Source organism: Euwallacea fornicatus, chromosome 9 (assembly GCF_040115645.1).
Source record: "Euwallacea fornicatus isolate EFF26 chromosome 9, ASM4011564v1, whole genome shotgun sequence".
Lineage (NCBI taxonomy): Eukaryota > Metazoa > Arthropoda > Insecta > Coleoptera > Curculionidae > Euwallacea > Euwallacea fornicatus.
Genome location: NC_089549.1, coordinates 1,640,721 through 1,663,356, shown reverse-complemented (window position 1 = coordinate 1,663,356; position 22,636 = coordinate 1,640,721). Strand labels below are relative to the sequence as shown.

The following is a 22,636-nucleotide window of genomic DNA, read 5'->3' as shown; positions in this document are numbered from 1 at the left end:
TACTTAAATAGTCAACTGTCCAATAACGTAATATTAAGGTTCGTCCAGACAAAAGCAAAATTTAAGCTTGAATTTGTCGAATTTCTTAGGTTCCCCTTTTCAACGAATGCTGCCCCCTATGAACAGTAGAGATGAACGAACAATGCGTCAACATCAACCAACTACCATATTGTTGAGGTTGAGGTCATATATATCGTTTTTATTTTTTTTTAATGAAACTAATGTTCCCGGAGATATCAAATACCGTAATATAACTTTACGTTAACGTTGGTCTGCGATATTAGGAAGTCAATTTGACAATTACTGACACTAATTTCGCGTCATTTGACTTGTCATTTCTTGCCATTTCCTGGTTAGTCAGGAGGGACCTATAGTAATATTGGAATACAGTACCAAATGGAAAGTTGTTTTTTTTTTGAAAATTTTAAAATTCAACTTCGAAAAAGTACTGTGAGGATTTTAAGGGACGTAAACCTTGGACCAAGGAATAGAAATATAAGCGTTTTTTTGTTGCGGAAAAGAAATCTTTTATTCAATTATGGTTTTATATGTTCTTTTCTTGTTTAATTATCCCAACACCCAACCAACGACGAAAACAAAAGAATTAAAAATTCAGTTTAAAAACGATGGAAAAATTCTAGTTTGGCATATTGGCGTAATGCTGACAAAAATAGCGATGACACTCAATTAAAATACAATCTGGCGACTGTATTTATTTTCGTGTAATAGATGACACTTTTCATTATTAGACTCCATCCATGCCCTTATTGCAAGGGTGTATTGTCAATACAGTTAATTAATTAGGAAATATTTTCTCAGTGTCCTTAATGAAAATTAATGAGCGGGAAAAAATATTGTGTATCTCAAAAACTTGCTTATCTAGGTATAGCAGATAACATTATATATTTCTTGAATATTCTGTGGATAAACATAGGAATATTCTATGAAGATCTGCATTCGACTCTTGTTGACTGCACATGAAATATTCCTGTAATAACCCGGAACTATAAAGGAGATTTCACAAAAATCCTTGAATATGAGATGTTGAATGTTACATGAATGTGACCAATGGAATAAGTAAGAATTTATGGAAGCACTTCCTCATTTTTGACTCGAACGAAGAAATAAATAAATGTATAACATCTTTTTTCAAGAAGTTTGGTATGCGGCACTCTTAAAGTTTTTTAGCGAAATTTAATTAAAATAAAACAAAAACTCGTGCTTAAAAACATCATACTCATCTAACTTAACATGATTCATGATATCGAGATTCCGTGATATCTCGAGATTTTGTGAGACACCAGTAACTAAGTACAAAAGTGTACTAAAACGTTTTATTATACTAAAAATGATTACTTCAAAAACTTATTATTATTAACTAAAAAATAGAATGAATTTAAGTGAAATGCTGACAATTATTTGCCGGCATACCACTCAGGTGACACACCATTCATTAGATGGAGTGACGCGTTCGGGTCACCGTATCCTGAGGTTTTCTTATTACTTTTTAACTCCACAATGTTGTTATTCAATGAATGCAGCCAATTTCTTAGAAATAATATCGGTAGATCTAATAGTTTTTGCGACATTCACCTTTGATATTCTCCAACTCTTTCAATCAAAAATATACGGGCAGCGTGTTAAACACTTAAATGGGGCTTCGTGTTACCCGGTTCGTATATGGACCAGTGACACGGTTATCAATCCAGGAAACCCAAATTCGATGTCATTTCACCAGTAAATAGAATAGTATGATATTTATAAGCAAACCACTTTATTCTGGGATAAACTGTCCCTTTTGACATTCACATATGAAATTTTTATCAGAAATAACTGAGATCGTTGAGGTTCAAACACGTGATTCAGACAAATATATTTTTTCTAAAATTTAAAGCTATCTAGAATAACGTGATTTAGAATAAAGGAACCAGGGAGTACACTATGAGTACAGTCTGGGATCTGAGATATTGATTGAGCAGCTCGGGCGATGTCCATTCTCGCAACCGCGCGTCTAAATTATGCGTGAGCTGAGTATATGCGTGGCAGGCGCGTCAAGGGGGGCGAGGGGCCGAGGGCTAAGTCCAGGGGGAGTCTTGGACGCCCGCAGGACTTCGTGTTCTCGGCGTTCGCTATCCCGCAGTTTCTTGCTTCGGTCCATTTTAGAAAGCAGACAGGTCAGTACCGAATTTACAGTCGAAATTTCTCCTTAATTACTCAATTTACTTTTGAGGTACCTAGGCTCAGTTGGGTTCAACTAAGGCAGTAATCCACAGAAATACACTAAATTTATGGACATGCCTAGATGATTATCTAAGTATATATCTAGATATATAAATTCAATGTTCACGTCTATTTCGGAGGTTTCGCAACATATTGGTATTCGCTAAAAATCATCATGTTATTCTTTCCGCACTGAGGGGTGACGATTACTCATCCAGAAGAGATTTGAGTTTCAGTCAATTTCAGCATTTGTGACTTACCTCACCGATTTACTCGATTCAGATTGGTCCCACACGCCCTGCAACTCGCAGACTCCTGGGTGTATCGTATAACCACTAGTTTCTGGCCCAGTCGGAATTGTTGGGTAGTGAAGATCTTTTATTCAAAAAACCTCCTATGAATGGAGGCTTTTGAATGTGCCAGTCATCAGAGATTAATTGAATTGATGGTGACATAACACGTACGAAAAGTATTCTACTGTTCCTGGTTTTTACTCTCCGCCTCTGTTAATCCCCATTAGTGCCTCCCTCCCCTCTCTATTAGTATTACGTATCATTTTCATTAAAGGTTTCACTAACGTTCATCTTTCAAACTGTCAGGTGCTCCAAAAGGTCACCTAAATCTTATATTAGATTTCTTTGGTCTTTTGCTTGCATGCAAAACGTATCACCGACTTAGAGGGTAAGGGCACTCTTTGGTGCTCTGGAAATGCCTCTTGTAAAAAATGGTCTTATGCATGGAGATGGGGTCGCTGTGGCACTCCTGTTTTGAGTTCTTTAAGGATAGTTGGGGAGTATCGCAATGTGACTCAGCTTATAGATTAGTGGGTTAGTGGGTGTACGCAATTGGGTTAGTTTAAGTGAATTCATTGCAATTAGCCTGAGGTAAAGTTACACTTTAGCTAGTGGTGGCTACTGATTAGGTTTAAGAATAAAATAATTCCATCCCTGTGTACCGGCACCTGCTTCTCGCCCTTTCCCCCGCGTCTATGCATGATTGAGGGCGCGTATTGAAATTGAATTCGCAGGCCGGCCGCCGGCAGTTTCTCTGGCGTGTGTGAGTCCAAAAGGGGTCACGTATGAACAGGAATTTTAAAGTCCTTCAAATACTCGGGATGCATGAAAATTAGTTTATTAAGGATGCGTACACCGATAAGATGTATAATTTAGGTCACAATTTGGGGACGTGACGTTTGGACCTTAGAATAATGATATCTGGTGCCGGTGGACGTGGGTGAATAGGGATATTGACTGGGAGGGGGGGGGGGTCTGCGCCCGATCTTTCGAATCATGCTCTTTCATTGTTGAAAAGGCTTGAATTTAAATATGTATGAAGAAATGGGTTTGGGTCACTGTCTCGCAGAGCTATATACATACCACAGGTTTTTGCGTGATCAAAATTTCAATATTGGAAATAAATTTATATGAACATGCTACAATTTAGACTTACAAAATGATTCGAGCAATGTAGGTCTATCGCAATTCTTTAACTCATTCGACAGCACGGACACACGGATTTCGTGTTATTACACCTTGATTTTCCCCAGATCAATCAGATTAAGAAAGAAATTTTATATATCAGCAAAAGCTTAGCTTAGATACCCTGTGGAATTTCGTAAATTTACCACAGGGAGCTCTATTTTCGATGGCCTCATAAAGTGTTTCGGTTATTGGTGGGTACTTTTTTTTTTTAATAAAAAATTCAATCCGAAAATCTTGCAGCGCCGTTACTTCGTGCAGGTCGTTTCATGCCCGCTGCAGCGTGATATAATCGTCGGTTGTCATGCACGCAGAATAAAAAAATGTTTATCGACGGTCAGCCAATCGTATTTGATCGCAATTTCTGGCCACTGCGTCTATATGGACAAAATCATATCGACATATTTTTTCAAGGTTCGTGTTTTCAGGGGTATAATGACGACGCGATGCCTCGCAATGCCTCCTTCCTAACTGTACTATAAAAAATTTTACGGAGGTGCAATCTTGGACTTAATTCAGGAACACCTGGTTCATTTACTGTAATTCCTCAACTCCCTTCCATTCCAAAACTTCTCGAAAATGGTCTCGGAACTTGACGCTGCCAGTCTTAAAAAAAAAATGACATTTTTATTTGCGCCGTTCGGATTATCGAGTTTTGGGGGTAAGTGAAAAACAAACTAATTTACCAAAATCCACCTAACCGTAAAATCAATAAATACCAAATCAGGTTAATTAAAATAGCTTATTTATGAGGCAGCAGCAGCGGGAATTTATAATGTCGGGCAATTTCGCCAACAGCCCGGATTGACATTTTCCCCCGGTTTCTCCCGTCCAAGTCGAATGTCAGTCGGTAATCGCATCCAACGACCGGCCGTCTGACGACTAATAAAAAATTCACAACATATCCATTAAAGGAAGGAGGATTGACTTACTTCTATTTGCTGTTTTGCCTACATCTATATAACGTTAATTTGGATGAGCTGGATTGTACGGTATACCGCGTTTGGTCCTAGAAAACACGGACCTGATATAAAGATGGCGATTTTTTTTCTTGAAAATTTGCTTAAATTACAAAGATGTAACCTTAAGAAGCTTATACATAAAGTTTGAGGGTGGTATGTTGATTTGTGTTCGTTTTGGGACCGCTTTTAGTGAACCCTTTTAGAGATTTCGCGAACATGGAAAAAATTTCTCATCGATAGGTGTTTCAATGCTTTCGTCTGAAAGGTCTTAGTTCATCCAACATGAGCGCGGAGTTAAATTCTGCTTTCGGAGAATCTGGCCCTTCATTAACAATCTTTAAAATATTGAGCAGCAGAGTTTAAACGCCGTAGTCCCACCTGCCAAGACGAACTCCGCAGTGGCTGGCCCAACGACACTCCAGATTTGACCACTCCAGAATTTATCGTAAAAATCCACAGAACTGTACAAGATCGTTTCAAAAAGTACAGTACATTGCGTTTTGACAGAACAATTAAATATGAGAAAGCAGTGCGCAAGATGGGTTTCGCGATTACTCACAAATGAACAAAAACAGAGCCGTGAAGATGTTTCAAGGGAGTGTTCGGCAAAGTTTCGCAGCAATAAAGCCGAGTTTTTGCGTCGATTCATAACCATGGATGAAACATGGGTCCATCATTTCACACCTGAGACGAAAAAGCAGTCAAAACAATGGAACAAAAGGGGCGAATCGGCTTCAAAGAAGGCAAAAACCGTTCCATCTGCAGGAAAGGTGATGGCTTCAGTTTTTTGGGATGTGGGATAATTTTTATTGACTATTTACCTGTAGGAAAAACAATGAACGGAGAATATTATACAGATTTGATACAGCACTTGAGCAAAGGAATGAGGAAAAAGCGACCGCATTTGGCGAAAAAGAAAGTCTTCTTTCATTTAGACAACGCATCAGGTTACATTTCGGTCATCGCTAAGGCCAAAATCAATTAACTTGGTTTCGAACTTTTTCCTTGCCCTCCCTATGCGCCAGATTTAACCCCCTCAGATTACTTTCTATTTCCAAACTTGAAAAAATGGTTCGGTGAAAAGAGATTTGTCAATAATGAAGAAATGAAATCTGAGGTTGATGCCTATTTTGAAACATTCCAAGCCTCTTACTACAAACAGAGTATATTGCCGGGAAAAGCGTATCAATCTCAAAAGAGACTATGTTGAGAAATAATGTAATATTTTCCGATTTTTTTTTTCTTTAAACGGTAGAACGGGTATTTCAGGGATTTTTCTCGTATTATAATATAGCGCATACCTAAACGAGAACTTGATTCCTGCTTGACATGATTTTCGATAATAAGAATTTTCTAAAAAAAATACTAAATACATAAATATATTTTTCGAGGGTTGACGAATTTGGTATTAAATGAATTACTGACCAGTTGTCCTATAACGGTCGATTTTTCGATCCACTCTTGGCACAGCAAAACTCTGAAACAAATTAACAATGAAGATATGGGATATATTTTAGATCAAATTTGATCCCCGTCAGTGCAAAGGTTTTCGTATTTTGTGAATTTTTTAAAAGTTTTTATATTAAAATATCAATTTTTTCAATTATATTTTCAAAACTTGGTTTGGTGGGAGGTGGGTAGTTTTTTTTTCATAAATAGGCCTACTAGTAACGTTGTTTTCTAAGGCCAATTGGTAAATCTTTTAGCAAAGGCTTTAAAAAATCCTTTTAAATATTCAATGTACTAGTTCAATATTACTCTATATCAAAATATGATAATTATGAAAAGGCCAATAACCACTGGCATCGGTGAAAAGGATTTTTAAAGTCCATTCCGAAATTGCAAAAAATCCTCATGAGGTCTATAACAATTTTAAAAGCATCATACATAAATCATAAATTAGTGACGTCAGATTACTTCTTACTACGTTATCGTATTCTACGCTAAAGGTGGCTAAATAAGGTTCCGTAATAAGATTTTTGTCCGACTGTCTTTCTGTAAAAAATATTGAGCAAAATTTCAAATTGGAATGTCGTCATTGGTCGAGAGATTTTTCTGTTTTCTGGAAAATGGTTAAAAATAAGGCAGTTTTCAACTCGAACATAAGTTTACACGTTTAACTGTCTTAGCATCTCTCACAGTTTCCGGGATACCACTGTATGCATCATCAAATTGGACCACACTGTATATATATATCCAATTCAAATGACTAGTGAACTTTAATTACATTTTACAATACGATGACTCGTTATCAGCCAACATTAAGTCCATACACGCACTCGAATAATTCTTCAGTGCAATAACAATATCCATGTTCGACCCTCGTATATGGAAAAGTCATTTTCCGTGATGTTAACGGCCTGTAGCGTCTTAAGCATAGTTATACCCGGATTTGGGTCCGTAAGGCGTTTCTTCCAGATCCGGTTAACCTATTACGACGATATACTGCTAAGTGAATTTCGGTGAACCTAATGTACAAGGGATCTCGGAAAAATAAGAAAAGTTATAATTGTGACTGAGCTAATTATGAGCAAAAGGGATAGAATTTAATTTAGACATTTTGGTGAATGTATGGGTTATTCAATGATCATAAGAAATTTAATTTAAAACAATAATTACGTTTCCGTTAAGGAAAGTTCATATACTATTTCAAATAATTATAATTTGTCAGATGCATTTGCAAGGACTTGTCTCTTTGCTTTCACCCTTATCGTTTTTTTCCCAACACCTTGTACATCGGTGAGAAATCAATGGGCATTGAACGTAATAATTTTCCAGTACGGTAATACTAGCAAACGATATCGTATTTACACTCCACGTGATCAATAATTCCTATGGCAATTTCGCCATAAAGAAAACGTAAGTGGTCCGAGAGGAGCACGCTTAAATTGCCCCACTAATTGGGCCTCGCAGGGTCGTTCTTCAGGCCGAAATACTGCCCTTTGCGGAGGCCCCTTTAACTTTGAGCCGAAGGGAATTGTAGCTTTATCATCTTAGGAACACATACTCCAGGGCAGTAAACTGATAATTGATAACTGATAGGGGTAGTTGTATATTCTGAGGGGATATAAACTTGAGCGCAAACAGAGTGAGTTTAAGGAATTTGTGGTTACCTGGTAAAATGCCTCATTTTGGCCTTTAGTTTAATTTGCTATAAGATTCGTCTAACTAATACAGTAGTACATAATACTCGTGTTCAGTAGTTTTTTTAGAATCTACACGAATCGAATAGATCCGTACACATCCTTGCTAAAATCTGCAGGGTGATACTTTTCGGGAGCTGCTACTATCACAATTTTTTTTTGGGGTACGCCACTGTCTACTATGTCTATGAATTGGAATTGCCTGTTCAGCCGAGAAACTTTTTGGTCGCTTGCATTTTTCCCGCATCTGTAACCGCTTTCGACCTATTTGAGGAACTAATATAGAAAACACCCCAATTTTACCCTAATTTGCCCGTATTCAGATTTCTTACAGGCCAGTGGCACATCGCAAAGCAAATTTAATAGTAAGGCAATTTAGTCGTGAAGATTCTAAATATTAACCAGTTTTAACAGTAGTTCAGAAAACGTTAATTCTGATTCAGAAGAGTAAATTGCTTTTTATGAATTAGTTTTGGCTCCATTCAGACTTATCACATTTAATTTATGAGGAATCCTGAAGCTTGATTTAGCCAACATGACAATCCAGAAACAATAAAATTAAGTTATTTAATTGATTGATAAAACAAGATTTTGTATGGAAACTTAATGTGTGCCATGCTAACGCTTTCGCATGAAATGAAAACAAAAACATACCCAGACTAAAATTCAACGTGACCACCGGTAACATGCACCTGTACTAAATATCTTTTGTTCCGACAGGGGAGGAAACCAAATCTGGATGATCAGAAACAATCAGAAATATGTGCCAGAAAATACCACACAGAGTGTCCTCTCTATTCCGGCATATCTTCATTTGAATTGCCGCATTAGAGTGCTAACGAGCTGCGACCTTAGACGAGTGAAACTCTCCAGCCTCACACTCCAGCGGGTCAACGAGAATCTGCCGAGCTGATAAAAAGTCGTTCCAACAACTGTCCAGCTATTGCCAATTCCAGTCCGTGCTGAGGTAAAATCTTAAAAGATACATATATGCCACGTGGCTCTAAATTATTGATCTCCCCTTCCCCCCACCTAACTTTTAAACAATTTGGTTTTAATTCAAAAGTAGTACTAAATAGAATAAATAATTCTATCATTTGACGATCCCAAACCAACCAAACGAAAAAAATTCTCTTTTTTAAAGAGAACCTGGACATCCGTGGTGCACTTATAAAGCGAAGTTTTAGCACCATGTCCATTTCTTGAACCAATCAATTCTGAAATATAGGCCATTATATTAAATATTTATAACCACTATTGTTTTCCGATATAGAATATGTGGTTAAAACTTCTCGCAATCTATACAAATAATCACCCTATATAACAACATATATATATATACATATATATATTGACCGAAAGCTTATCGAATATCTGAACATGACAGGAAGAAAGTATTAACATGGCAAATCTAAGATTAACATTTATCTTGGACATGGCCCTATGCTGTGGTCTTGGTTATTACATTTTAGGGTTGCTAACTAGTATCTCAACTACATCAAGATGAAATTGAGACGCAGCTCAATAGTGATCTTTTGTGGTTCCGCCCATAAAGGGTATACAGCCCAATTCCCCTGACCTAGTCTTGAAAGGGGAAAGGGTGTATCAAAAAATCCTGCTCGAGAGTTCTGGGGAAAGATTTGCAAATTGCATTACTTGTATGTCGTAACTTCGTTCATTATTCATTGAAGTTTACATTATTTCATAGTCTACGTCGATTTAATGTCGAACTTGCTACGACATGCATGCAGGAAACAAAAATTGTCTAAAGGCATTTTTGACCTGGAATTTTTTAATTCACTCGTTAGCTCTGGCGAGTTGGGGCAGTTCAGGTCAGCGCCCATATTTAAAAAGTTCAGATGATCTAAATAAAGAGATATTCCTTTTTCGTATCGAATGGTGCGAGTAACAGAATTCACGGTCGTAATCTTCAATTTACCTCTACTTTTGATTTTATTAATTACATTTACCACGACTTCCTCTCTAACAATCTGTAATTAATACCTTCACCTCATATGCATATGTATTGTGTATAAGCAAAGTAGCTCTATAGGCCTCTGCGTCCGTCACCTTCTGCGAGTGTCCTGCCAAAGGACGGACGGACGGAGGGGGGGATGGGGGATGCCTTCAGCAGGATCAATACAGGCCCCCTCCCCGCTACCGCCCACACTTTACACTTCCCACAGGACTTTCACTCTCCTTCGCGTGGACTTTCGCTAGCGGAAACGAATCTATATTCATGGAGCTTAAATGCAGATAATCTATTCCATAAGATCAGAAAAGTGGGATGATTTGGATTTTTAAAAATTTCCGTAAGGAAATGTGGAGGGAGGAGAATTTGCCGGGAATAAAGTTAGCGTGGCCTTTTCCTAGAAATCGTTAGAAGAAAAGTTCTCGGCTATCTTGCGGAGAGAAGTACTAAGGAACGTCAAAAAGATTCTCTAGTTAAAAAAAAAAACACTGATGAAGGTCACGGGGATGTTTTTTTTCAAATTCTACCCCTGTCTTTCTGGATTAGGCAATCGTCTATATTTAATGACCTTCAGGTTAATTAGCCAGATTCTTGGTCCCAAATTGTCTTCGGCACCGGGGATTAGAACATGGAACTAGGATTAGGATGAACTGACGTCCACGTTGCTTCTTCTAGCAATTTGAGGTCATCTATCGGAAGTGCTCTATTTCTCGGATTCCAAAATCTGGCCCATAGTTCCAGAATCTGGGCAACTCCTGCGCAGGAAGCATTAGTTTAAAAAGGGCATAACTCTTGCCTCGACTCATTTTTTTTATTTTTAATACTCGCTTTATAGATACGGTAAAATTAAATAGAGCGATTGATTGATGGGGAGTGTGTTGGGTCGGTGGTTTTCGCATATCAGAATTTCGTTGTAAATGCATATCTCTTTGAACTACAAAGAAATATTGTTATCTCAGCATTTACCATAACTTGACACATTTTTTGCATTTAGACATACCAGAATATCATTCTATTCTTACTGGTTATTGTACTATGAACCACGATTCGGATAAGTGCTAGATAGCTTGCCTGTGATCTAGAAGGAATGAGGCTACTATTTAAGTGAAGCGGAAACCATATCGGTTCTCAAATCATCATTAATCGCTGATTTCATGAAATATTTTAAGATGTGCATTCTGCTGTAATGTAAGATTATTTTAGGCATAATTCTTTACATAATTTCTTAAACAGAAAGCGCCACAGCAAGCTAGAGGAATTGTTCTTAAGATCGGATCATAGGTAAACAGGTGCCACAGAGGTAGTTAGTTAAAAATTGATCTACTTCAAATGTATTGGACAATTTTGCAGATACATTTTAAATCCGGTTTAAAAAATGATCTGTGCAATTTCAAAACACGTGATTATCAATAATTTATACGAGATTAAAGAGAATTGCAATTTTTTTTTCCACCGAATTCCAGAATTTCAATGCCTGAATGTATTGTCAATCTGCAAACTTACTTCGACGCCTTCTGTATTTCAAAGTTCTCGTACACAAAATCAAAACCTCCGAGAACTTCTCTGGCTAATCGAGTTTACTTAACAGCCGTATTCATAGTCGATTGATCACTATGCACCGATACCCGCCAGCATTACGTCTCTCACACCAGGATCCTCTTAAAATCGTCGAGTTCAAAGTAATAACGAACGAAAACGGGATTTTCCTGGATAATCGACGTCAGTATAGATATGAAATGGGTTGAATGAATAAATCAATTGCATCTTTCCACAACCTCCCCAGAAAAAGTGCTGACACACGCGTGTGTTAGATAAAACACATTAAGGATGGGAACAGAGCAATCGAATATTTTGATTAAAAGAAATAGTATGATATCGTATTAGTCGATTAGGCTTTATCAACACCTTAGCTACATCCTTTGTGTCTTCAATATAGCTCAAAACAGTTAATTTCGATAATAATATTCAATAAACTGTCACGATGTGTTAGAAGCATCGCCTAGTCGACCATTGTCAAACGGGCCATATGCGGTTAAGCAGTAATAAAGTAGTGTTGAATTTCCCCTGCGATGGCATAGATTCGAGTAGTTGTCGAGTAAGCTTTCTTATTTTTATTTTGTTCATATACGAATCATAACAAAACTGAGAACTCAAGATAAGCTTTAAGAAGCCATAGGTCAAAGCATGCTTTCATTTACATGCTCTTGAAATAGCCTAGAAACTTGTAAAATAATGGTAACTTTTTTGCGATGTCCCGAAGAGTTAAGAAATTTTGGCCAATAATAACATCGGTGCTAGATAGGAAATGCCCTCAATCAATCTAATTGACCGTCGTCGGCTGACCAGCGTGCCAGAAGCATTAGGCACCTAATAGGTATGATTTTTAGTAGTTGTACTTTTCACCAGTTGTTGATTGCTATGGCTTCGATTCTTGTTCGTACAATCACTAAACGCAGGCAGAAATCAGCAATATTAACGGCAAATATGTTATGCCTTCAGGAAAATATCTTGCCAGCGCCATCTGTCATGTCTTTTTTACTCTGTTAACTTCCTGTTTTCACACTTCTAGAAATTTTTGTTTTTTTTGGAATCCTCTTTTAAACAGTCTGGAAAGGTGCTTTGCACACCATTCCTCTTTCTCCGTAGATAAAAGAATTGGTTTCCTTTTCTCGATTCATGGTTGAATTTCTGTGACGAGTGTGAACACTTAAGGAAGGGCATCATAAGCCTAAAGGACTAGTTTATTATTATTATTATTTCTATAGCGTCACAACCGGCATGTAAAAACATTGGAATACCTAATGGAAAAACGGGTCATGCCAACGAACAGCACTGCCCAATCTCCTTGGTAACCCAGGCAACCCTCACACCGCAAAGAATTCGGTCTGAGCATTTATCCATCGCGATGTTGGTTGCATAGTCGATCACTGCATTCTCTGTGCAGTAGACAGATCCGATAGATTTCGATAGGAGGAAGGAGCGACCAAGATGAGGGTTCGGAGGAGTTGAATTCAGATGAGGTGTTTAGAGGTCTGACGCAGTGCAAGGTCGTGGCAGCTGATGTGTATCCTGATAAAGAGCCGGTTCTGTAGAAACCAACAAACCTCACCATATCTCCGTTTTCTCTCAGAAGTCCTACCCTGAACTCCAACGAAATCGAGAAAGATTTTGACGACCTCCTACCCGAAGCAGGATCCAATCTAAGATCTGTTCTGTGGATCCAGGGATTACAGAAGTTTCCTCGTTTCCTGAAATGTTCCTTCTGCTGTCCCGCGTAGCTGACAAAAGCGTTTCTGTCGGACGGAGCACTTATTTTAAATACTATTTTTTTTCTCTTGGTTTGTCTCCTTTGCTGAATTAATTTTATTCACATCTTCAAATTTTCCAAAGAATTTTTTTTAATGAGAATTAAAAACAAACAACTGAGGCCGAAAATGTCGACTTTTAAAAATCGCTTTGTCGCTATCAACCTTCGTTTTGAAGATTAATTTTAACTAAACTTACGTTTTTATTATTTTCTTTTAATGCTCGCTCTGTATATACTTCTTGAAATTCCCAGTTGAACTCCATCATTCAGAACGCGACGACAATCTCCTGTTTGTTCTCGGTGTGTCGATGGAGGCGGCACGAGGCGATGCATATTCAGGTAGCAGGAGAGCAGGAAGGCTTCTTGATGATTCCAGGAAAAGAGTTAAGGCACGTGCTTGTTTTAGAGTCCGTGTCTAAGGTGATTAGAGCAGGCCTTAAAAAGTTTAATGCCGTCTAAGAGCATCTTAGAGCGCAATAGCTACACCACATATTTAGTATAAATTTAAATTCCATATTATCGGTTGACTACCTATATTGGCTAAATTACAGCAAATTACGAACATGTAAGGTGTAATGGGAAAAATATTTGAACAATATTCAGTATTGACTTACTTACCAATATCATCCGAGCATAATTTTCAACAACATTATCGCCTTAATATAAAGCAGTTAACTTACTCCTATACGTCTTTATACGTCCATATTTTCATGACGTAATGTTTACCTCGCGATCAATCATCAAACTCACTAAACCATTTAGCCTACATTATATCGGATTCCCCGACCTATTAAACTCTTTCTTTTCACAATCCGAATGAATGAACGTGTTTTTTCTGCTCTCACATAAAGAAAAACATCCCTTTATTGATAGGGGTGGAATTACTTGACCGATGTTTAAGAGGGTCCGAAGAATTAATCTTTTCTGACAGAGGAAGCCCGTAATCAAAAGGTCGAGTTTATTCTTTATGTTGTCGTGATTCCGGATATCAACACCTCATATTTTTCTATGAAGGCGAGGATGTGCGGTCTCGAGAAAAGTGCCGCTTGATATCAATTATCAGATTTTTGTATAATTTTTTTGAGGTAATTTCCTCGAAAGCAAAAATTCGTCAGATTATTTTTGATAGTGTTTGACAATTCGAGATGGGAAATTTACGCGTATTTGCCGATTATGCTATATGAGGAGACAATAGCGAAAATTCCTCTTGGCGGTAGTATACCATTTTGGTTTCGACCATGAACTTTCGGCGTCTTGAGACGGAAAAATGAGAATTAAATTTCAACAATATTCGGTTCTGTACTTGATTGTGTCACTGCGTTTGATTCGGAAAATGTAATGAGTTTACTGCTTATTGTTAGTATTGGATAAGTAACATTTTTCAGTGGTGAAGAAAACGTTGTTTAGAGCATTGCTCTGCGTAGAATAATCGACTCGATAGTAATCGATAGGTTTAACTTGCACATGAAAATATATACCCTATGAGAAACATATTTTCTTCATATTACCTCCTGAAAGTGATTGAACAACCAATAAAACAGTAACATAAAAGATTTGCCATGAACGTAAACTACCCCTAGGGAAAACAAGCAAGTTTGTAATCAGTGATAAATCCTATGTAGGACATGCTGCCGTTTAGAGATAACATCACGATTGATGACGTAACTCCACAAGTTCAATATTCAGACTATGTCTCTAATTAGAGATTTTGGGTTATAGGTTATCCTTACGTTATTTGCGATTGGCTCTCATAGATGTAGAAAAAGAAAATTCATTAAGGGGCCAAGAATAAATTTTGTACACAGAGGCTATTGCCTCTGTGTATTTCATAGGATGAGCTAATGACTAACGTGCTCTATTTGAACGACTCGGCACAAATAAAAGCTACCTCAACTATCGTGCCATTTTGCGGCAAAAATTTAATTTCCGTCTGTTCATCAAAGCTGCAGCTCTAAAATGCCTAACACTGCTTGGTACTATGAATCCAAAGCCGTACAATTAGAGCTTTAGGCATCTAATTTGCCATATAATTTAGAAATTATGTCTCATCAACCTTTGTTGTTTCGACTATTATTTATAAATGAGCAGCTTGTCGTGTGTTGACTTTATTAGGAAAGCCAGACCATTGTTTGTTTTAAAGAATGGAGATGGATAATTTGAGACACATTCTGGATGGCACAATCTATTAATATTAATTAGGTTAGTTTATTCGATGGTAAATGGCTGAAAGGTCTTTTTAAAATAAAATTTCGGTTTTGTAATTTTCACTGTAAACTAGCTGAACTAACCCCACTCTCAATGATGATACTATTTCTTCCATATTATTTCATGGGTTTATCGACGCATACAACGAAAGCTAGAAAAATTACATTTCGCATATTTATATACGTCCAGTCGATTAAATATTTAAATCCCCCACCTCTCCCCGCTTTTGACGTCATCTGTATGTTATTTACTATTGTTAAGATTTATTTTCATATAGGTCAGTGCGTATCTAGGTGTAAGTGAGATTCGGAGCAAAGTAAATTCATGTAGCACAACGGTTTAGGTTTAGCAATTTTCCAAAAATATTTTTTTCCGGGTTATCACCTCAAACTAGATTCCATTACGTCATTAATTTTTTAAGATATTATTTTAAGCTTCCTTGCTGAAAGACGTCTTTTCTAAGACCCCATTTTTCAAATTAATTCATCTAACTATTTCTTTTTTTTTGTGGGTGGTTCTCACTTATTGGTATGTACCTATGCTCCTGCTTTTACTGGATTAAAATGCATGTTTCTGAAATTGCATAGAACTCTTGCAGCACTCATTACAATAACGACATACCGTTGGCGTTTCAATTTCCATGAAAATGAGTGACGTATTTGGTTTCTTAAAATCTCCATAAATATTTTAAACCTTAAGTGATTAATGACAATTTTTTCGACATTTTGCCGATTTACAATTGACTCCTCCAACATGTTAAAATCGATTTAACAAACTCGAAGTTAAGTAGAATCAAGCTCTTTCAAGTTGAAACGTTTGAAACTTTTTTTATGAAAAAAATCTCAGTTTTTGTTGCCAATTTGAGTCGAGTCAGGGTTTAGTGCGCCACTGCCAAACGCGGTTCAAAATTTTTGCCCAACTAGAGAAGGAACGAAACCGAAATTAGCCAAGATCGCACTGGGCTATAATGTTCCCTCCTCAACTTATCAACATAACTTCGAGTTTTCGCAACAAGAGTGGTCACCAAGTCATAAATGAGTTATCAGGTTCGGTTCAGTTAAATCGACTTTTAAATCATCATTTTACAACTGGACGTTAATACTGGAACTTCCACTGGCGTGCCACAGGTTTTTGGTAACAGTATTCTGAAAAAAAATTTTATTGTAAAAAAAAATTGTTTCCAGAGATGTTCCATGAAATTAAGAATTGTCATAACTCTCCAAGCTGATGTTGGCCTAGTGCTATCTGGAGCGGGTTTACCTCTAAACCCTGTTTATTCTCATAAATTACGTGATCAATCTGCTCTAGAAGTTGAGATTTGAGATAGACTCTTGTCAAGTTCATTGGTGCAACCATTATATTTAAGCAGCTTTTTAAGTGCACAAATCTTCTAAGGAAAATGTTTATAGAATTTCATTTTTCCTGTATTTTGCTTTCCATTAACGAACATTACCCGTTTATAATAGAAAGCCTATGGTGCAAACTTCTAAATAATTTAGCCCGAAAAGCAAGGTCCGCAGAAATAACACGCAGAGAGAGGTAAAAAGTGGGAGAATTCTTTTGAATGCGACCCTCATGTTTCAACCCCATTGCGTAACGCACATACACCCTCATTGTCTTAAAGTTTAAAGTCCAGCTTCGCCCGTACGTAGCTGACCATCATGAGAGGAGAAAGCACGGTGCCAGCGTGCCGAGGTATTGATCTTTGAGAAGGGAAAGTTTACAGCCCCTTTGCTTGCGAAGCACCCCCTTGGCCCCCCGCTCACCCCCTTCTAGGCCTACTACGGCCGCTGGTCATTTCGAGGGGTCGAGGGGGGACGAGTTTGCATATTCTCCTGCGCGCGTAAGGATCTGACGTAGCAGAAATTTGATTTTCTCTCCACCGGGGAAAATTCCAGATACATACATATATATACATATATACATATATATGTATATATGTATATATGTATACATGTATATATGTATACATGTATATATATATATATATATATATATATATAGGTGAAATAGGTGATGTCGACAGGGATGGGGAATAAGTTTAAGCTAATTTTGACCGGGTTATCCTTGATGCTGATAGATATCCATACTTCATAGATGGGTGAGATTAAATGATATCGAACGTTACCTATATTAGAAAGTTTCTGGGAAATCTAATATTATTTTCCTTAAATTGAAAGTTAGTATTACTGAAATTAAATTTTGTTTTAATACGCTCAATTGATATTATCATTATTATTATCGTTAGTATTTTCGCAAGACGATTACAGGGTGTTTCAAAACTATGGGATCAAATTTCTAGGGATTGTTCAGTGCAACAATAGAAGACTATAAGAACCCGTATTCGCAAATGTCTCTCTGGGCCCTACGGCGTTATGATATTTTCATCGAGTTTAATACGTTTCATTTTAATTTATTTATACAAAATAACACTATAGTTTGTGCTCAAAATGTCATTGTTGAACTTCATTGCAACGGTTTAAACGACCTACATGGTTTCTGCAGACTTGGCTAAAAATTTGATAACTGTTTTCAACGACTTCAAATGCCGCAGTGATTCGTGCAATCAGGTCTTGCTCTGTTTCCACTGGCGTTTCGTAACCCAAAAACTCTACATGTTCTCACAGAAAAAAATCTTAAGGTGTTAAATCGGGTGATGTCGGGGGCTACGGTACTAGATCACCTGTGCTGATCCAGTGTCGTCTGAACTAATGAAGTTCAAGGACGACATTTTGCCCAATTATGCAAACAAATTATTTTACAAGCTATTTTCTATAAAGAAATTAAATTAAAACGTAGTAAAACTGGAGAAAACACAGTTTCGCACATAACTGTTTAAAAATAAAATGGGCTCTTATACTCAGATATCTTTTATTTTGCACTATATAATCCCTAAAATTTTGGGACCGTATTTCTGAAACACCCTCTATGATTGTTCCTATTAAACCAATTTTTATAATATCTAAAAATATTCGCGTATAACGATATAGATTTTAAATTCGACATACATTAATAATGCCCTTTTTGCTAACTTCTTTAATGTCCCCTTTAAAAATCTCTCTGCTTTCAATATCGGGCAAAGTGTTCTGAATTAATGAGGTCCACTTTACCTCAAAGGGTACGAATTTGACGGATTACTGACAACAATGAACGTTTTAAGGTCTAGTTAACCCTAGAAATAATATATAATTTGTGATCTAGTTCCCTAATTTTGAATTTTCAAGCCTTTTAAAGTTTGTTATGCCATCTTGGTGTGTTATTTAAATAGGATCCAAAAGTATAAATCAAATTTGCAGCCGATATTGTCTTTGTATGTCACTGCTGCATCTGCCGTTTTTGAATTCTAAATTGATTTACAGGGAACTTAATTTATTTCATACATGAATTTATATTCTTGAATATGTTAAAGGATAAATATGATCTAAATTAATTGCGGGTGTTTAGTGGCACCTCTAGAAGTCTCTTTATTAATTGTGTTTGTTCCACTATTGCTTCATCTCGTAAAGGGCCGAAAACGGGCAGTAATATTGTGGTAAGTTCATAATATGGGCTTATGAAGACAGCTCGCTATCGTAAAATTGCAAAGTGTTTGGAGACAGGGTATTATAGGTACTTACACTATTTTCAAAATAAGGAAGGTTGATATTGATATCTTTTACATGACAAGAAATGCAAATTAGATTAATTGGTAGAAATCTGTTACTTAATATTTATTTACCTAATGAGTGTGGAAAGTGATAGTTACCGCACGTCAATTACCGTTGACCGTAAGACACCAAGCGAAGTTTGGTCAATACTTGATAGTGATAAAGACACTTTGGCAAGTGTTAGGTACAGTTTTCTTACGAACGCACGCGCAGTGGCTTTATTCTCTTCTGTAAGTTAAGTTAAATATTAGCGTGTGGTAAGATCTTACCGTACATAAAGTCTTACTTTTAAATTTAAAAGTAAAAGTAATCTCATTAATTCACCGCTGCCATCGTGGTGGCAATAATATTGCAAACGTATTGTTAAACTTTACCATAGTAGCATTAGAACCTTAGACTATGATCTTAGATAATTAGGAACGTTTCACATATTTATACAACGTTTCGTTTTCAGGAAATCTTCACCAATATACAGGGTTTATTACTCGCCTGTGGATCAATGCGAAGTCCTAAATCCAAATAGATACTGAAATGAAATTTTAGTCTTCAGCAGATGTTAGTTGTGGCTGCACTTTAACATTGTTTCAGTTCCTATGGCCTAGCTACTTACAGTATGACGAAGTAAGTTTTTATTCTTATATTCTTAAAGGAGACACCTTATATATATATTTTTTGTATGTAGGTTGACTTTCTTAATTAGATCATTAATGGTCTAAGTATTCTATTCATATAATCTATGTTACTTCAATAACAAGCGCTAATGCTACAACCAAAAAGGGGAAGCCAAACGGGAGCTTTCCCGGAATGGTTGTTAGAGAAAATCCTTTTCGGGGAGCGCACTCTTTGATCGACCCTCAACTGTCCTTTCGGACAGTTGGGGGTCGATCAAACGCCCAGACGGCCTCTATGCTTTCTCTGGAAGGAAAACACCAAATTTCTAACGAAATGCCATTTCCCAGGCAGACTGAATCTGAATGGAGATATGAACCCGCATCCTCAGGGCAGGTCAAAACAACACAGAAGGGCGGACTGGGAAGTTCCGAAAGAGCCAGACTCTCTCTACTGAAAGCGATATTTCTAATTTTTCAGCCTCACACGTTTTATTTGTCGCAATAAGAATGTAAAAGTTTTGCTTGGTGTGGTGGGGTGTAAAATCTCAAAGTGACGAGAGTACTCCTCTTTTTGGCACGAAACAGCAGTCAGCCAAATAACGAAAAGATAATCAACCTGGAAATGGATCAAACAAAAAAATTGCCCGAAGGAAATACACAGCTCGAGACATAATTGAAGAGTTGCCCAAAATATTAAATTGGATGAAACTTGAAAAATTGGCAAGATACTTGAGTTAAACGAAGTCCCAAATTTAATTTAATGATTGCGGATTCTATCCTCGTCGCATTCATGCACTGCAATCAAGAACCATCCAGAATAGGTTCTTGGACCAGGGAAGGACAAAACTGAGGCGAATTGCTAGGACGGTATTGCGTTATCAAAATTCCACATTTAATGAAATGGAATACTGACGACGCATTTCAATGGCGTTTTAACATATGCAGCAAGCCTCCAAACCAGTAGCTGAAAGAGTGAATTCTCAAATTCCTTCCCTTCGGTGCTGAGTGCTCGGAGTTCACTCGGGAACAGAGGGTAGTGGGCTCCCTATCGTCAGGAAGGGGGGGGGGGGGTGAAAAGGAAAAGAAACATAAAGAAAAACAAATAGCAATAGTGAGGAATTGAAATATCTCACTCAAAAACCTAGAGCACGCTCAACGAGGGCGCCCAGATCATCGAGACTGGAATTCCCGCGAAAAATTAATGGAATATGTACCCACGTTCAGCAACAAGATATTCAAACGAGAAAAGTGATACGTTCAAGAATCGATATATTCGACCCTTAGACTGTCCTAGAGTGAGTAGACCGGCCAGCACCAGTCTTTTGTGCCATCGACTCGCGGCATTTAGTTACAAAGATTTCTTCTATTTGGTACTAAAAGAGAAAAAAATGCAAAAAAACACTCATGGAACAAGTGAAGAAGTTTCCTTGAGAACATGCAGAAACCTGATGATCAGAAATGAGGATAGTTCTGGGGACTATTCCTTTGTTTGCGGTGAAGGAATTGGACGGAGCATGTGTTCAAACGAGCAGGAGAAAAACTCCCTGGCCTCGACGGTCTACCGCCACGCCAAAATGTTTTCCTGAGTCTTTCGAAAATGTCTGAACGAGGGCAAGTTTCCTTGTGTTTGGCAAACGATCCATTTGGTATTGGGAGACACGTTGAAATTCAGTGATCAAAAACAGTACCACAGACACCTGTGCTGAACAGAACATCATCGATAAGACGCAATTCGGGTATCAGAAACGTAAATCACAAATTAAAAACAAAAAACACATTTTTTGATAATGAGTGACCTATTTTCGTGTGTAATGCTTCTGTAATTATTTGTTGAAATATGAAACGATACGCCCCTGTGAACTCGAAACTTCTTTATGTAAAAAAGCAAACTCTTCCTGCGAAGGAAGAAAGACAACCCCCAATTCAAGAACAATGCGAAGAGAGACGGAAAATCAGAAGGGTTCAACACTGACGCTAATGCTAAAATTATGTTACTAATTTATACTGGTAATTATCGATAGAGCTTTTGGCGATAGGTTTTGAATTTTTCATTCAATTACAGTCTATCGTTGATTTTAAGCAGAATTTTGGAGGTTGAAGAGTTTTGGAGACAAACAGCATTTGCCTAATTGGAAATGGTTTTTATAAGATATTTACTCCTTTCACAGAGCAGGATCTAACAGTGGAACAATACAGTCATATGTTAAAAGGTAAGCGCGCCTTTCACACATTCCTGTCGCGTATGTTCTTCAATTTCCCAATTTCCAACAAAACTATATTATGAGCGATAATTAATTTGCAGCTTGCATGAATAGTCGTATTTAATCAGATCGTCTCATGCAATGTGGAGCAGCTCGTGGGAATATTGCACGTGTTTTTCAAATTAGGTCTTGATACTCATAATGGGCACACCGACACGGCTTAATAAGCCTAGCTATTGCTTATTGTTCATGTATGTTAAATTTAGAGTCAGATAAATGGTCGAAAAACGGGTTAGAAAACACCTGAGGGTGATCAATAAAATACGGAAAGATTGCATTTCATATCAAAAAATATGCCATCGAAAGTATACTGCGTGACATTGACAAGAGAACACCCCGTAGAAATGGTTTTATTTAAATAGTTTTTGGTATGCGCGTTTCTTACCCTAAAACAAATGCTTCATTAAAAAATTTAACAAATTCATTTGTTGAAAACCTAAAAAAAAAATTGATCATTTATGGGTCCTCCGCGGTGTCTTATGCATTCGAGTACACGTCTAGTCATGGTTCTAATGAGGTGACTGATACCCTCTCGGGAGATCTCATTCTAGGCTAACTAGACAGCATGACATAGCACCGCTAGAGTTTGTAGGAGATGGGGTAAATTATGCAACTTTCTACCTACAATATCCTATAAACGTTTAATCGGTGAGAGGTCTGGTGTGCGAAGTGGCCGCATGTGGTCGAGCACTGTCTTGCTGAAAAATCGGATCAACAAGAGTTTCCAGAAAAGGCACGAAATGAGATTCTAGGACTTCTCGGATGTATCATTGTGGCGTCACGCAGCCTTTAATGAAAAGTGAAAGTGACCTGCCACCATATGCAATAGT

The 22,636-nt window shown here is 37.3% G+C and overlaps 1 protein-coding gene across 4 annotated transcripts in view; it reads left to right on the top strand.

Moving 5' to 3' along the window:
* Positions 1-8,591: 8,591 nt before the first annotated feature.
* The window catches only part of LOC136340975 (uncharacterized), a 28,209-nt gene continuing 14,164 nt past the window's right edge, over positions 8,592-22,636 (top strand). The window contains exons 1-4 of one of the 4 annotated variants that reach the window (XM_066285518.1): positions 8,592-8,770; positions 19,389-19,555; positions 21,431-21,552; positions 21,608-21,755. The gene's annotated coding sequence lies outside the window, so the exon portion shown is untranslated. Of the gene's footprint in view, positions 8,771-19,388; positions 19,556-21,301; positions 21,553-21,607; positions 21,756-22,636 lie in introns of those variants that run through there. The other 3 variants (XM_066285515.1, XM_066285521.1, XM_066285517.1) reach the window with 3 other exon arrangements.